The sequence below is a fragment of the Mixophyes fleayi genome, chromosome 10 (assembly GCF_038048845.1).
Source record: "Mixophyes fleayi isolate aMixFle1 chromosome 10, aMixFle1.hap1, whole genome shotgun sequence".
Taxonomy (NCBI): Eukaryota; Metazoa; Chordata; class Amphibia; order Anura; family Limnodynastidae; genus Mixophyes; species Mixophyes fleayi.
Window position 1 is genome coordinate 45,251,903 of NC_134411.1, and position 14,766 is coordinate 45,266,668.

Consider the following 14,766-nt stretch of genomic DNA (forward strand, 5'->3'; position numbering starts at 1 on the left):
GTACCTCTTAAAATGTTCAAGATAGTTCAATGTATGATTTCTTTATCCTTAATTATTCCACTCTGGTTAACTCTCCATTTAGAATTACCAGACTATGATCCACGCATCCCCCTTTTCGTACCCGATCTCCATGGGAAAACAGTATTCTAAAAAATCAAACATACGGGGGTGTTTCCATGTTGCATTATCATTTAAAAACAGTTTTATTAAAAGTGTTAAAGATTAAATACGTACCAGAAATACAATATGTATACACATATCTCCGCTCAGTAGTTTCCACACATATCCAGCTTGTCACAACAGTCATGAAATCACTGACACTGAGCCAATCCCTCTACGCATTTTGTCAAGCAGACTTCGTTAGAAGGGACCCCTCCTGAGATTCTCCGGAGGAGATTCAGCGTATTGCTGTGATATGCGTATACATATTGTATTTCTGTTATGCGTTGAATCTGCATTACTATTAATAAAACTATTTCTAAATGAAAATGCACTTTGGAAGCACTGTACGTTTGTTTTTTTCGTATACTGTAATAGTTTTTCCTGACAGTGTTACTGTTAATAGTTTTCCTGCCTTTTTTTATTGTAAGACTCTTGATGATCTTTAGCATAGTTTGTTGCTGGAGCTTCTTTATTCTACGTACTACTAGTTAGTGACCTGGCTTTACCTTGCCCTGTGTCTGCATATTTATCATGGACCTGTCACTCCTCGTTTGACAAGCCCATAACCCTGACCTTTTAGCCTTTCGACCTTGAACCAGTGCTGTCCTGACCTCTGGTGTCTAATGTCATAAGCTCTAGTCTTACACCACAAAGTCCTGGGTGAAGACCATTCATTAATTAGATGTTGTGCTTCTGGTACTGCAGCAATACTCTCTAGCAGCGCTGAAAGTCCACATCTTTACCCACAGTCTGTGACACCATACTACTGTTCGATGCAAATTTTAAACTAAGGGTATAGTTTTGTGACACTATTGTCAAATTTGTGTGAAGAAGACTTTCTTTTACAGGAGGCACATGGACTCTGCCCATTTGTGTCATTCGGATACTGACACAGAGGATGAGCTCTTCTGCTATAGATTTCTAGTATTCAACAAGCCCTCTTCCTCATTCGCCACTGTCCACTTCACAATGTTCTTAAACCGCTGACGGGCACGAGGGATGGGGGATTCAGTCAAAAAGAGAATAATGGGGACTTATCCTAACTGAAATGGGAAGTCAATACTTGAGTATTAGGCAGGAGGGATTTGCTCAGTGCACCCACTTACCATGCGTGAGACCATGTGGTGCTCGTATAATTAACACGTACCAAAATAAATGTACATAACATTTGCATACAACTTTTAATTGTCCAACTGTCTCAGTGGCCTCTCATTTTCATGTGCTGCAAACGATATGCAGCTGAATTATCATTAATTAACTCACAGGTGTCTATGCAGCTAGTAAACCATTAATTCATACGGGTTCCCTTACTAAATAAAAGTGAAATGGGCCATTGCTCATCGTGATATTGAACCCGGCTCAGAAGTAGACCTTCACAGAATACACCTGCACAGATTTAAAACTTGCAGTGTAGTGCGATGAGCAAAATAGATAAGGAAAATAATGCCTATTACTAAGACAGGCATTACACTAAGAAGACATGGTGGAAACAAAGATTTTAAAATAAAACGTAATTAACTCCCAGGGTAGTTCTGGGTGTACTAACCAGTCTTAAAAGGGTGTTGGGCAAGTGGCCAGGAATGGACAGAACATTGTACAATTTAAAAACCAGTCACATCTAGAACACAGCACAGTCTTTTAAAAGGAGCCAGGCAAATGTGCTTTTGAGAACAACAAAAATAATTCCCAAAAATTAGGTGCTGGCAGTTATTTTTAAGGCAATTTGGCCAAATGACTCCTGATTTGTTCAGCCTGTCCTGAGATGCCTTACAGTGCCTCTTCCCCTCCATCTATATGGACTGGCACATAGCCCCAGCTGTACACTGAGACCAACATAGTGTTTTGTGACGCCAATATATAATGTAATATGGAGCAGGATATTGGTACAGCCCAGAAAATGACCCCAGATGCATTGAATTTGTTCACTAATGCGAATATAACGCAGATAGGTTTTCTGTGGTATTATCCATTGCTTTCTGTGAGCAAAAAACTGTTAATAAAGCAAGGGAAATGGGCTTGGGCAAATACCTTGTATTCATTCTTCAGCCAGTGGTGACAGCAGTCAGTACTGTAATGACTTCATCCCTTCTAATATATGTTCCCCCCAGCAATATCTTAAAATTAACTCTATCCAGTATGATATTGCTTTGTTTATGCCAGGATACTTGCCAATTTAAAAGAACAACACAACATGCATTTAGGTAGGCTACTGCTATTCGTCTATTCTCTATCCCTCTCTCCATTGCTGGAAGATTCTCCCTTCTACCAATTGAATTCTGTGCAAAAGAAAGAGAGTAGACATTCCTGTAGTGAAAAAAGAAAAGGTGTGTGCATAAAATGACATATTTTTAAAAGTTCATTGACTTCATGCTCTGCGCATACTAAAAAAACAACAATGACATCTGCAGGCTATTATGAACAAACTGAACCTCAGGTAATGAAATTGAAAAAGATTTTTGAATAACTTGAATGATGATGGTTTTAGTCAGTAGCAAGATCACTATAACATTTATATCAATTAAGTCATTTGAAAGGAATCAATGGATGCCTTTTCCAAAGCAGTACTATGCTTATGGGTTCATTTATACAGACAGATTTGGGTTGCGCTTTCCATAGACAAACTGGTTGTGAGCCACATTTTGGCCTGAGGCGAACACCCACAAATCCACCTTTATGAACAAGCCCTATAAGCAGAGTTATAGAATGTGCGTACAAGTTTAGTTGCTAACATTATCATTAGCGTTACAGCGCATTTAACAATGTGCTTTGTACGTCTGGTCATCTATACGAGCCCTGAAACTTGAAAAATACTGGCTTGGCTTTACCTAACATTAGAACACTTGCTTAGAAGAAAAAACTCCCACATATATGTAGCTTTTAAAATATTAAAGTTTCTGTTATTGGAATGTCTATGTTTATTTAATGACTGATGCAGAAATGCAAACATAAAGTACCCCATAGCAACCAAATAGCAATTAACTCTGACTGATATAGTTCATGTTAAAAAATGAAAGAAAATATCTATTTGGTTGCTATGAGATGCTGCACTTTATCACTTTTGTTTGTACATAAATCCCAGTGTGTCTTAATAATTTGCAAACCAGCCGCTATGGATTGAAGGCGGACCGGTTGCTCTATTTTTCTACGGTATCTACTGATACCTTTATCTGTGTACAGATCCCCTCTTCCTGGTTCAGGGGTTCATTAGACTCTGCGCCTTGGGAAGACCAGCGCAAACACTGACTGATAGGAATCCCCAGAGAGATGTAACACTCTAAATGGTGGTCACCACCATCACTGGCTATAGGTTGTCACTGACAACCCAAGTGATGATGTCATTAGCAGTAGCGGCTTTAATAGATCAACACTGGACCAACATGTCACTAAAACTATTAAATCCAGTGTTTATTGGATTTAATCGCAGCTCGCATGCAAGCAGCCATTATGTCCAGAGAGCACCAGATATTGTTAGTGCGCCGGATCTATCAGCATGGGGTCTATTCAAAGTAAAAGTAGAAGAAAAAAAAAAGAAAAATATTTGGAAGTAAATAAAAAATAACTAAAAAAGTTTGTACCAAAAAATACATTTTATATGCACCATTTTCTTTCCCTAACCCACTTCAAGCCTAATACCACATCATGCAAATGTAATACACCTGCGGAAAAATGCTACCCTCAATGATATTCACTGCAAAATTCCACGATTAGAACACAGCCCCCAAAGTTTGTTTTCCCAGGCATGCCCATTTCTTTACAGCTTATGAACATTGCTATAGTTAATATCATACCTGCCTACTCTCCCGGAATTCCCGGGAGGCTCCCGAATTTCGGGGAGTGACCCCGGACTCCCGGAAGAGTATGCAAAACTCCCGAAATTTGGCGAAATTAACGGCAGTGAATGGAGGGGGCAGGGCTTAATTGCTTCATTAAGCTCCACCCCCTACATTCAATGCCGTGAATTTCGGCTTTTTAGAGTGGGGGCGGGGCTATGATGGCGTGAAATGTCTCCACGTCCTCCTCCTGCCCCATGTCACGTGACTTCTCCCCCTGATCTCCCGGGGGAGAAATCTTAGAAGTAGGCATGTATTGTTAATATTCTATAGAAAGCAAGCAAACATACAGCCAAACAAAAAAAAAATACATAAATAAAATGCAAAAGCAGACACACACAAAACAGCGGACTGTAGGTTTTTTCCTGCCCTCAAATTCTGTTTCAACATACCTCTATGCATGATTTCTATCATCAGGAAAAAATAAGTTTTAAAAGGAGCGCATCCACCTTTGTTTGTGGACTATATAACATTGTTAGAGCTCACACTAAGTTTGGGGTTTTTTGTATTATTAGCCTCATGAGAGCAACAAAAAAAATGCATTGATGAAATTGTCTGGGCTTCTGTTGAAATTCCGTTGAAATTAACAATGGGAAAAATCAAGAAAAGGTGTATTTATCCCCATTTGCTCATAATTGCATGTATAAGGCCCACACAATAAAAATATATACATTCTAATATGCTACCAAAGTCATGCAAAATACTAATATTTCTCTGTTTAGACCAAATATTAAAAGTTAGAACTTTTTAATTATACAGGCGCCATTATAGCTCACCAAATCAGCTGCCGGTTTAAATCACAATTAAACAATTAATCTACTTTGTGCACATTCACTATATCAAGATTATTTGATTTAGCTGGTTCAGTCTGTACAAATGATTTAATAAAAGATTGTTTCTGAATAACTATTAAAATGTATAGAACTATTGTGTGGGTGGCTACCTTTAACATTTTAAGAAGTGTTTTGCTTGAGGACAAAAGGAAATGTTCAGACAGTAAGCAATTTTTACCTTACTTACATGCAGTCTGAATAAAGACTGCGTATAAAAAAATATACATTACAACGTTTACTAGACATTTTTACTGTAAAAGACTAGTAGGAAACTTGTTGACCAGAGGTTAAAATTTCATGCATCTAGTCTAGTCATGAGGTATTCTTTGAGCAGATGGACGTGTAGGAGAACTGTTTCAACTAACCTGCATTATAAAATTGCCATTTCACCATCTAACACTAAGGGGCAGGAAGATCACGGCTGCGCATTTTTCCCGTTTATATGATAAAAAGTAACGCTCAGTTTTGCTTGCGTCTCTATGGGGCACAAGCAAAAGTGAACGAATATTTCCCACAAAAAAAATTGCTGTGTAATGTCTCGTCGCCGTTCCAGGACACTACGCAGTGAACGAAAGAGTCCACCCTACTGACCCACTCTAGGGGCAAAAATAATCTATATCACAAACTTAGGATACAATCTCTCACCCCTGATTGTAACCCTTGTAGATGAAGTCTCTGGGCTTGCAAATGCACCACTTCAGACCACAGAAGGGTTCCAATTAGCAGTCACATCCTCCCATGAGTATAATGTTTACTCATGCCCTCATGCATTGCCTCCCTTTTATCATTATATTTTGCACTCTATAACCCCCATAGTTTACTTACTGTACCCAAGACAGGGCGGGGGAGCCGTACTGGACATTACTCTGTTAAGCTTTTTTTTTTCTTCTATAAACTCTTGTTTATTAATGGTCGTAACAAGAACAGTGCAATAAAGGTGAAAACATTAGTGCCTAAGAACAGGTTGGTTCATAAATGAAAAAACATGAGATACCCACTGCAGAAATCTGAGCAAGCAAAAGCTCTTCATGAGTATGACTGAGGATTTATTTTATTGTATGTAAATAGATTTTAGAGAGAGTAAAGAGAGCAAAAGGAAGAGAATAAGATCAAAGTCAGGGAGCAAGAAAAAGAAAGGGAGAGAAAGGAGGAGAGATGAGAATAGAAGGGCAGGCGGTGTAGCTAGGACCACCATGGTAGAAGGGAAGGAGGTCAGGAGCAGAGCACAGGTTACATGAATGGAGAGCTATTCTGAAAGTAGGACAGTCAGGGGTCCCAGAGACTTTATTGAAAGTTTTGGATTAATTATTAAAGACAGTGGTCATTAATTCCATGCAATGGACTTGTCGGCCTCTGGTACTGACGGTAGAGAAAGAGAAGAGGGCAGTATATTTCCACTATGCTGAAATTTGGCAGGGGGACGCTAAAATTATATGGCAAGCAAGTTTATTTTGGTGTCTTGTGGCAGTGGGAAAGCCTACGGGAAGGATAAAAAAATTAGGTTTAATAGGAGGTCAATCCTGGACTCTATTAAAGATTTGACGGTGTCACGAACATACTCCCACCTGCCGTGACTTTGGGGTGTTTGCTGTATGAGGTCACAAACGATTCCAGCCCGGAGTCTCTCTCTACCTATCACAGAAGTTATAGACCTACTGAATTGCCCCCAAACAGCACTCACACCCCACACACTTCAAATTTGCCACAACCTATTAAATACGGGCATTAGGACCCCAGTATACTGTCCCAAACTGGCACACAAGGCTTCTAGCTGGTCACAGACTAGCAAGACCCACACCAGCGAACAAAGGGTTAACTCTTCACACCTCCAGACTGTTACACAAATATAAATGCAAGCACACACTAAGCATGTTAATAAAATGCATCAACAAATCACACACTGGCATTCAAAGGGTTAACTTGGTCGAGTTATTTCTTCTTAACAGGCTAATGGATTCCTTAGAGAATCAAGGAAGCAACATATTAAATGATAGATTTAATATACAAAAGTACAAGGCATTCAGATATAAAAAAAATAATTAATAAACAATTAATAGATTGACATAACATACACAAGCAAAACAGTTTAAAATAAAAATGATTAGATTCAGAGTATAACTTACATTGAAGTGGTATATTCTGGCCAAGGGAAATTGGCAATTTGCTGTACCTGGTCTCAGCCTTTTAAAGACACTTCCACACCTCTTCCTACCCCCAGGGGGTTGTTGCCTGTAACACTTTTTTCAATCACCAATTGCAGGTTGCCTGATTTACTAACCAATTCTACTATGTGACCTAACTTTTCTGTGGAGCGTCACACAGATCCAATTTTATCATTAATAAATCCCCTAGGAACTGGTCCATCTTTTGATATCAAACACAGCCAGATACAGTGTAATTGTAGAGCTTATACTCATTTCCTTAACTTCTCTGTGGGGAAGAATTCTGAATTTGACATATGAGTTGCCCTTCATCATGCTATGGAGGAATATGTGGTTGATCATTACTTTTATTGATTTTAAGTGGCATATTTTAAAACAGAAATCTATTTGTCTATATAAAGTATAGCCAAGTTAGCTGATGGGCTCTGTGATCCATACACCATGCTGAGCAAGTCTATTCAGGTGTCAAACTCCATCCCAGGGCAGGCTATATCTCACAGCAGGGGCTCTTTGAAGCTGCCACAGCTGACACTCCTATCTTCTCACACTGGAATGTGCAAAGCCATCCAATACACATACATGAAACTTTCTGTATTCAACCTTTACACTTTAGTAGCTAAACTTATCAATGGATTCATTTGATATAACATATTTACACTGCAGTTATGATTTTTCCCTTATTCCCCACAATTATGTGATGGGTTAACCCTTATAAATAACTGTAAGTTCTCTATGTTCACGACAGATGGCCAGACAGAACATGGTTAGTTTCTGTCAGTCCCACCAAATGTTGAGAAACGTGCCTGTGCCAGAGCATGCACGCAAGCATCTGTCAGAGGATTCAGGTAGCATCCAATGGAGGTGGGTGGGGATGTAATACCTGTGAAACAGGAGCTTATAGGGTCATTCCACATCAGATCACCCCAAAAAACATGAAATGTCCACCACCCATCTCAGATTTTTTTAAAATTTTTTTAGTTAAGAGAGGATGTCAAAACAACTATTTCTACCAAATATCTCGACTGTCTGACAATTAGTTGATTAAATATTGATTTTTCAATTTATTAAATAATTTACTAATCGCAGCTTTTTTATCCAGTTTATTTGAAGTATCACGGGTGTTTATTAAGGAATCACCACAAAATTTGGACCCCTAAGGTAACTCTTCCTCCTGAATCCAAAAATACAAACCAAATTACTTTATCTGCCTCATGTTTTGCATTACGGAAAAAAAACGCACGTTTTTCAAATAGCATTAAAAATGCCAGGTTCAATTGACATTAGGGATCCCATTATTTGGGGGGTGTTTAAAAAAGGTATACTTTACTACCACAAAAAAATCAGCTGGGTACTCTGTTTCATAGTGGAGAGAAAAATTAATGAAGTTGATGTTCGATTACTGTTGTACAGCATACATAATTAACACAAGAAACCGTGAAATTTAAAACCTTTAACATAACTTAAGTCCTTAACTGAAGTTGAGTCAACAATCTCATTATTTTTCCCTTGTTTTGAACTTGTTGGAACGGTCTGAAATTTTCCTTAAAGTGTCAGCAGAAAGTATATACTGCCTTCCAGTACTTTCTTGGATAGTGAACAAAAGGATGTGAATAAAAGGAACAAAACACTTATCTCTTGAAGGCCAGGGCAGCACATTTGTTGATTGGTTTCATTTCATTAAGTGTATCAGCACATCTTGTTCCTCCTCATTACATTGAATGATATACCCAATGTACCAGATGTTCCAGTTTGCAGATCACTTTTGTCCACATTTTTTGTGACTGTGGTCATAGTGACACTAACTTTGGTTCCTCCCGTCTTTATGTCATCTGATGACAATCGATATATGTGTAGCTCATCATTACTAATAGGCCGAAATCTGTAATGAGAACGTGTTCCTGCCACAGTGTTAGCTGTTTCTAGATGGCTATGCAGCTTGGTTTTGCAGTCTTGTATTTAGTTTTGTGACACATAAAAAAACTTTATGCCATGTACATTTTCATTTGCCCAGGTCCAAAGATGTCAAGATGTGATGGGTTTTCACTGCTTGCAGCCTGGTGCGTGTGGCTAGACATTTAACTGTCCCTCCAATGCCATCACATGGAATCTTACCATGAGATGTGGCAAAAAATTTCATTCTGATTGAATGATGAAATCATTCTTTTAGAAGCATAAGTTAAAAAAGATTTTGCAGTTTTTGTATTGTACACTAGCACCATCACTAAAGTAGTAAACATACTCCAATTTTGACAATAGTTTCCTTAAGTGTTTCATAACTACCGTAATGAAGGCATGCACAGTTATAGCTACATGGTCATGGATATCGCTAATGACGCACAGGCTCACACAGTTTGAAGTGTCACAATCATCTTGCCTAAAATATACAACAAGCTGACAGTCACCATGTTCTTTGGTCCACGTCAGTGACATAACTTTTAGGCTTTTTCTGGCTCCTTTTTTGTGAGAAAAAAAGGATTACAGCATGTTTTCTGAAATTCTTCATATCTTAGCAGCAGAAGCTTTTCATGATGGTAGCAGACTGAGGTTTCAGTATCATTGGTTACTGCATTTGAAACTTCAGTTCTCAGAATCAAAAGTTATTTTTCTTCATCTGTAAAGTGGTCCCAGCTATGTACTTCAATGGTTTTTGAATAGATGGTAATATGGCAGTCCAAATGAGCAGCTGCCATGATTGACTCTTTCTGTGTCTCCCTCTCTCTTTCTCTGGAAAGTTTCAGTTTAGGTCTCTCTAAAGGGAATCCCCTTCCCATCACTTTCTGTTTGCTTCATTTCCTGTATGGGAGTTTTATCCCATTGCCTCAGTTTAGTTCACTTTTTTTGGTATGGTTTTTAACAATATGTAAATTATGTATGCGGTACAACAGTAATCGAACATCAACTTCATAATTTTTTTTCTCCACTATGAAACAGAGTACCCTGCTGATTTTTTTGTGGTAGTAATTTATAACTTTTTTAAACACCCCTCAAAAAATCCCTAATGTCAATTGAACCTAGCGTTTTTAATTCTATTTGAAAAACCTGCGTTTCTGCCGTAACGCAAAACATGAGGTAGATAAAGTAATTTGGTTTGGATTTTTGGATACGGGAGGAAGAGTTACCTTAGGGGTCCAAATTTTGTGTCGATTCCTTTATAAACACCTGCGATATTTCAAATAAACTGGATAAAGATGCTGCGATTAGTAAATTATTTAATAAATTGAAAAATCAATATTTAATCAACTAATTTGTCAGACAGTCGAGACATTTGGCAGAAACAGTTGTTTTGACATCCTCTCTTAACTAAAAATTTTTTGTAAAAATCTGAGATGGGTGGTGGACAATCCTGGTTGAACTGACATGGAATAACCCTATAAACATTTCCTTTATCCGTACACAAATGGAGATAGAGGCGGAGTTGTCTCTAATTTCGGTCCAGTCGTCGTCATAAAGGGGGTCACCCAGCTTTCGTTCACAAGCTAGTTCATGATGGTCGCAGGATGGGTAGTCGGGTAGGTCATCCCAGAATAAATAGTTGAGATAAGGCAGGGCATGAATGTTCGGCACAGGCATAGCACTGGTGGTGAGTGGTCGGGAGGAAAGACGGGATTTAACCGTGTTGTGGAGGTTGCATATTTGCAAGTTTTGGTAGAAGGATCATGTGGGTATGCTGATGGCTGCTTGGATGTCTGACTACTGGGGGAACGGGTTACTGCTTGAGAGGTCATTAAGATATCTGGCAACTTAGGTGTGCCAGGGGTAGAATGATGAGGGAAGTAAATCTGGTGGGAAGTCTAGTGAGTCAAAAATGGGGACTACCAGGGAGGGGTGGGAGGTGAAATCATATAATCTGTAAGTGGAGTCCCAGACAGCTAAGTAGAGCGAGACTATTGGCTGTGTCAGAACTTGTTTAGGATATTGATCCTTTGGGAGCCATAGGAGGGAAGCAGGGGAAAACAGACCCAGATCTTAAGGCTCAAAAGATACCCAGACCCTGGAGGCCGTGGGATCATTCCATAGGACACATTGAGCGAGCTAGGCAGAGAAATAGTATAGTTAAAAGTTGAGTTTGCCAAGGCCTCCACACCGGGAGGACCTGGAGTCGTACATGTGGGCGTTAACCTGCCCATATGAATTTACATGTTGTGTGTTGAAGAAATTTGAAGACGTAGGTGGGAATGTGGATAGGAAGGGTCTGGAAGAGGTATAGGAGACTGGTAAGAATATTCATTTTAACCGTGTTAATACTGTCTATCCAGGAATTTAATTGGGAGGACCACGAAGTGAGAGAGAGGGTGGAAGGAGAAAAATTTGTGTGAAAAAGTTGATGGTTGGCTTTAGTCTGGTGACCGCCCAGGTACTTGATATTCTGCAGACACCAGATAAATGAAAATGTGGGTTCTAGCTGTGATTTATCAGCCTGAAGGATTTTCTTTTTTGTCAGGGTTCATTTTATAACCAGAAAAGTGTCTATATGCATTCAGTTCACATAAGGGGGATGACCTATAATAAATAGGAGATCACCAGCGTATAGAGCTATTTTACTCTCTGTGGAATCGATTCTAATGCCCGAGATGGATATGTTGGCTCGGACTCTGGCAGCTAATTGTTGGATGATAAGGGCAAAAATAAGCGGAGCGAGGGGGCATCCTTGACAAGTGTCATTGGTGATAGTGAAGCGTCGGGAGGTGAGGCCATTTGCAGAGACAGTGGCTGAAAGGCCTGTAAAAATCTACCAGAGAAGCCCATCAGTCCATGCACCTCACGCATGTACAGCCAAGAAATGCAATCAAACGCTTTTTCGGCGTCTACTGCCATTATGAGAGAAGGAATTTTGCCCCCATGAATGAAGTGAATGGTGGCAAACCATTGTTTGGTGTTGTCGGGGGGCCTGTCTCCCTGGAATAAATCCGACCTGGTCAGGGTGGATTAGATAGGGGAATAGGGGATTGTTTGTTGGGCAGGATCTTAGCATAATGCTTGAGATCTACGTTAAGTATGGAAAAAAAGTCTGTAGCCCGAGCAGTGTGTGTGTGGTTTTTCCCAGGTTTCGGAATTAACGGGTATGCTGGTAAGGTTGGTGGTCGAGTTGAAGGATGGCCCATCCACAATGTGGTTGAAAAAGGTAGTCAGGTGCGGGGTGAGAACAGGGGCAAACTTCTTATAATATTGAGCTGTAAAGCAGTCCGGTTCAGGGACTGATCAGGGTTTAAGGAATTTGATGGCCACTATGACTTCTATCGGGGTGATATCCTGTCCCAGCTTACTTGCCTAAATGAGGACAAGTTTGGGAAGGGGTGTGTTAGCCAGACAGGAGTCTAGAGTGTCCGACAAAAGGTCCCCTCAGGTTATAGAGAGAGGCATAAAAGTCTTTAAATTTTACTCTATTAAGTTTTTAGTAAGAAAAAGTTTTCTAAAACACCCCACCCCATTGGGTGCTCAATGTCAAGTGACCGAACCTCGCCAAAAAGTGCTCCATGGCCTTTCAAATACTAAGCAAACTGAAGGGAGATATTATCTTCCTCCAGGAAACCCAGTTTAAAGCCAACAATCACCCATACATGGCATCTAAAGTTTATCCCTAGGTTTATCACTCCTCGAATCATTGCAAATGTAATGGGGCAAACTATTGCCACTCCTAAATAATATTTTAAATAAAACCAAAGTAATTTGCATCTTAGTGCAAAATACTCTTTTTATTGCTTGTAGTCTTCCAGGAACTCAATTGTGGCTATGACCATTTTCTGTTTCTTTGGGGTGTAAATCTGAGGTTACACACATGTATAATCCCTTTGTCATCCATCAACAAGGCTAAAACCAGAGAGCTGGCAACTAAAATGAGACAGCAGGTTGTGGACCTGCACAGATTAGTAAATGGTTATAAAAAAATTAGTAGTCTGTTAAAATTACCAATAAGCACAATCAGGACGATAATAAAAAGCAAGAAAAGCATGCAACAGTTGAAAATCTGCCAAGAGGACGCATGAGCATACTGCCCCAACATACAGTGAGGAGGATGGTAAGAGAAGCAAAGATGAACCCAAAGATCACAGTTTCAAAACTTAACAGATGAATCATGGGGTTTTAACATTTCAAAATCCACTGTCAGATGCCACTACCATGACCAGATGGCTTTTTGAAAGAGTTCCACGAAAATAAGCCTTTCCTAAAGGCAAGAGATGAAATGCAGTGCCTGAACTTTGCAAAATGTCATTGAAACTACAAATGGAATTGTTTCATGTGGTCAGATTAGACACAAATTTAACTTTTTGGTCATGTACACCATTCTCACGTTTTGAGAGACAAAAGTGACTGCATACAAAGAAAAGCATCTGATACCCACTGTAAAATATGATGGTGAATCATTGATGGTTTATGACTGTTTTGCTGCTAGTGGTCCAGGTACTCTTGTGACAATCAATGGCATAATGAATTTCACGCTACACCCGGAGATTTTAGGCCAAAATCTGTCTGCCTTTGCCAAAAGGTTAAAACTTGGCCTTTGGGTGTCCTTTCAGCAAGATAATGGTTGTCCTTTCAGCAAGATAATTATCCCAAAATCACATCAAAATCCACACAGAAATTATTGTAGGAACACAAAATCAAACCTGTGGTGTGTATTGAAGAAGGCAGTCCACATGCGATGACCCAAGATTATTAAGGAACTGGAAATGTTCTGCATAGAGAAGTGGTCCAAGATCTCTCTACAAAGAAAAACAATCATGCTTGTAAGTCACCTCAATAGGGAAGGGAATGTAAAAAAGTAGTACACTAATATGCCAATCTCAAAATCTCTCCAATACGTCACAAAATAAAAACCAAGGCTACCTGTCTGTTCATTGAGTGCACATTTGAAGGCAGCACACAGATGGGCACTAAATAGACAGAACAGAACTATGGAGGGTCGTTAGTTGGATGCTCGGCTTAGTAGAGAGATAAAGACCACATTATCTGTCAAAATGATGTGTACATAACTCAGAAATATAAGTGCGAACACCCAAAGGGTCTCTTAAAAAGTGCTATGGGAGCCTCACTTGAAATGTAAATCTGGACTGGCAGTATGATGTCAATTAACTAAACAGTTTGAATAGATATAAAAAAAAACTTTACACAAATCTCTGTGGATGAATTAATAATAAACAATCCACAATCACTGGCATGAGTGTAATAGCTCGGCAGAATGTAAGCAAAAGGCTTAAATTATGCAAAACTTGTCCAGGACCTAAAGTGGTACTGTTCACATGTGGGGATTTTAGCTATAACTAGGTCTTATCCAAGAAACTATATATATATATATATATCTATATATATATATATATATATATATTTATTTATTTGTATCTATACATATGTATGAATGTGTATAAATAAATATATATACATTCATACATATGTATAGATACAAATAAATATATATATATATATATATATATATATATATATATATATATATATATATATATATAGATATATAGATATGTACTTAAAAACATAATCAAATACACACAAGATCAGCCCCCTGAATGCAAAAGAATTGTAAATTCATGAAAAGCAATTCAATTGTAAATGTTCATTTAGGCTAGCAGATGCCACTGTATTTATTCAATGTACACCCGGGCGTCCACATGATGTAGAAGAAAATGTGAGTCATCAGACTAGGCCACCTTCTTCCATTGTAGGTGCTTTCGGTTTTGGACAAGGGTCAGCATGGACACTCTAATCGGTGTGCAACTACTCAGTCCCATACACAGCAAGCTGTGATGCACTGTGTGTTCTGACACC

The 14,766-nt window shown here is 39.0% G+C and overlaps 1 protein-coding gene across 5 annotated transcripts in view; it reads right to left on the reverse strand.

Annotated features, from left to right (window-relative positions):
* MUS81 (MUS81 structure-specific endonuclease subunit) overlaps positions 1-14,766 on the reverse strand; it is a 109,003-nt gene that overhangs the window by 72,184 nt on the left and 22,053 nt on the right. For 3 of the 5 annotated variants that reach the window (XM_075188639.1, XM_075188638.1, XM_075188640.1), the window contains exon 2: positions 13,593-13,688. The exons of the other annotated variants lie outside the window; for them this stretch is intronic. The gene's annotated coding sequence lies outside the window, so the exon portion shown is untranslated. The remainder of the gene's footprint in view (positions 1-13,592; positions 13,689-14,766) is intronic. 5 annotated transcript variants of the gene reach the window in all.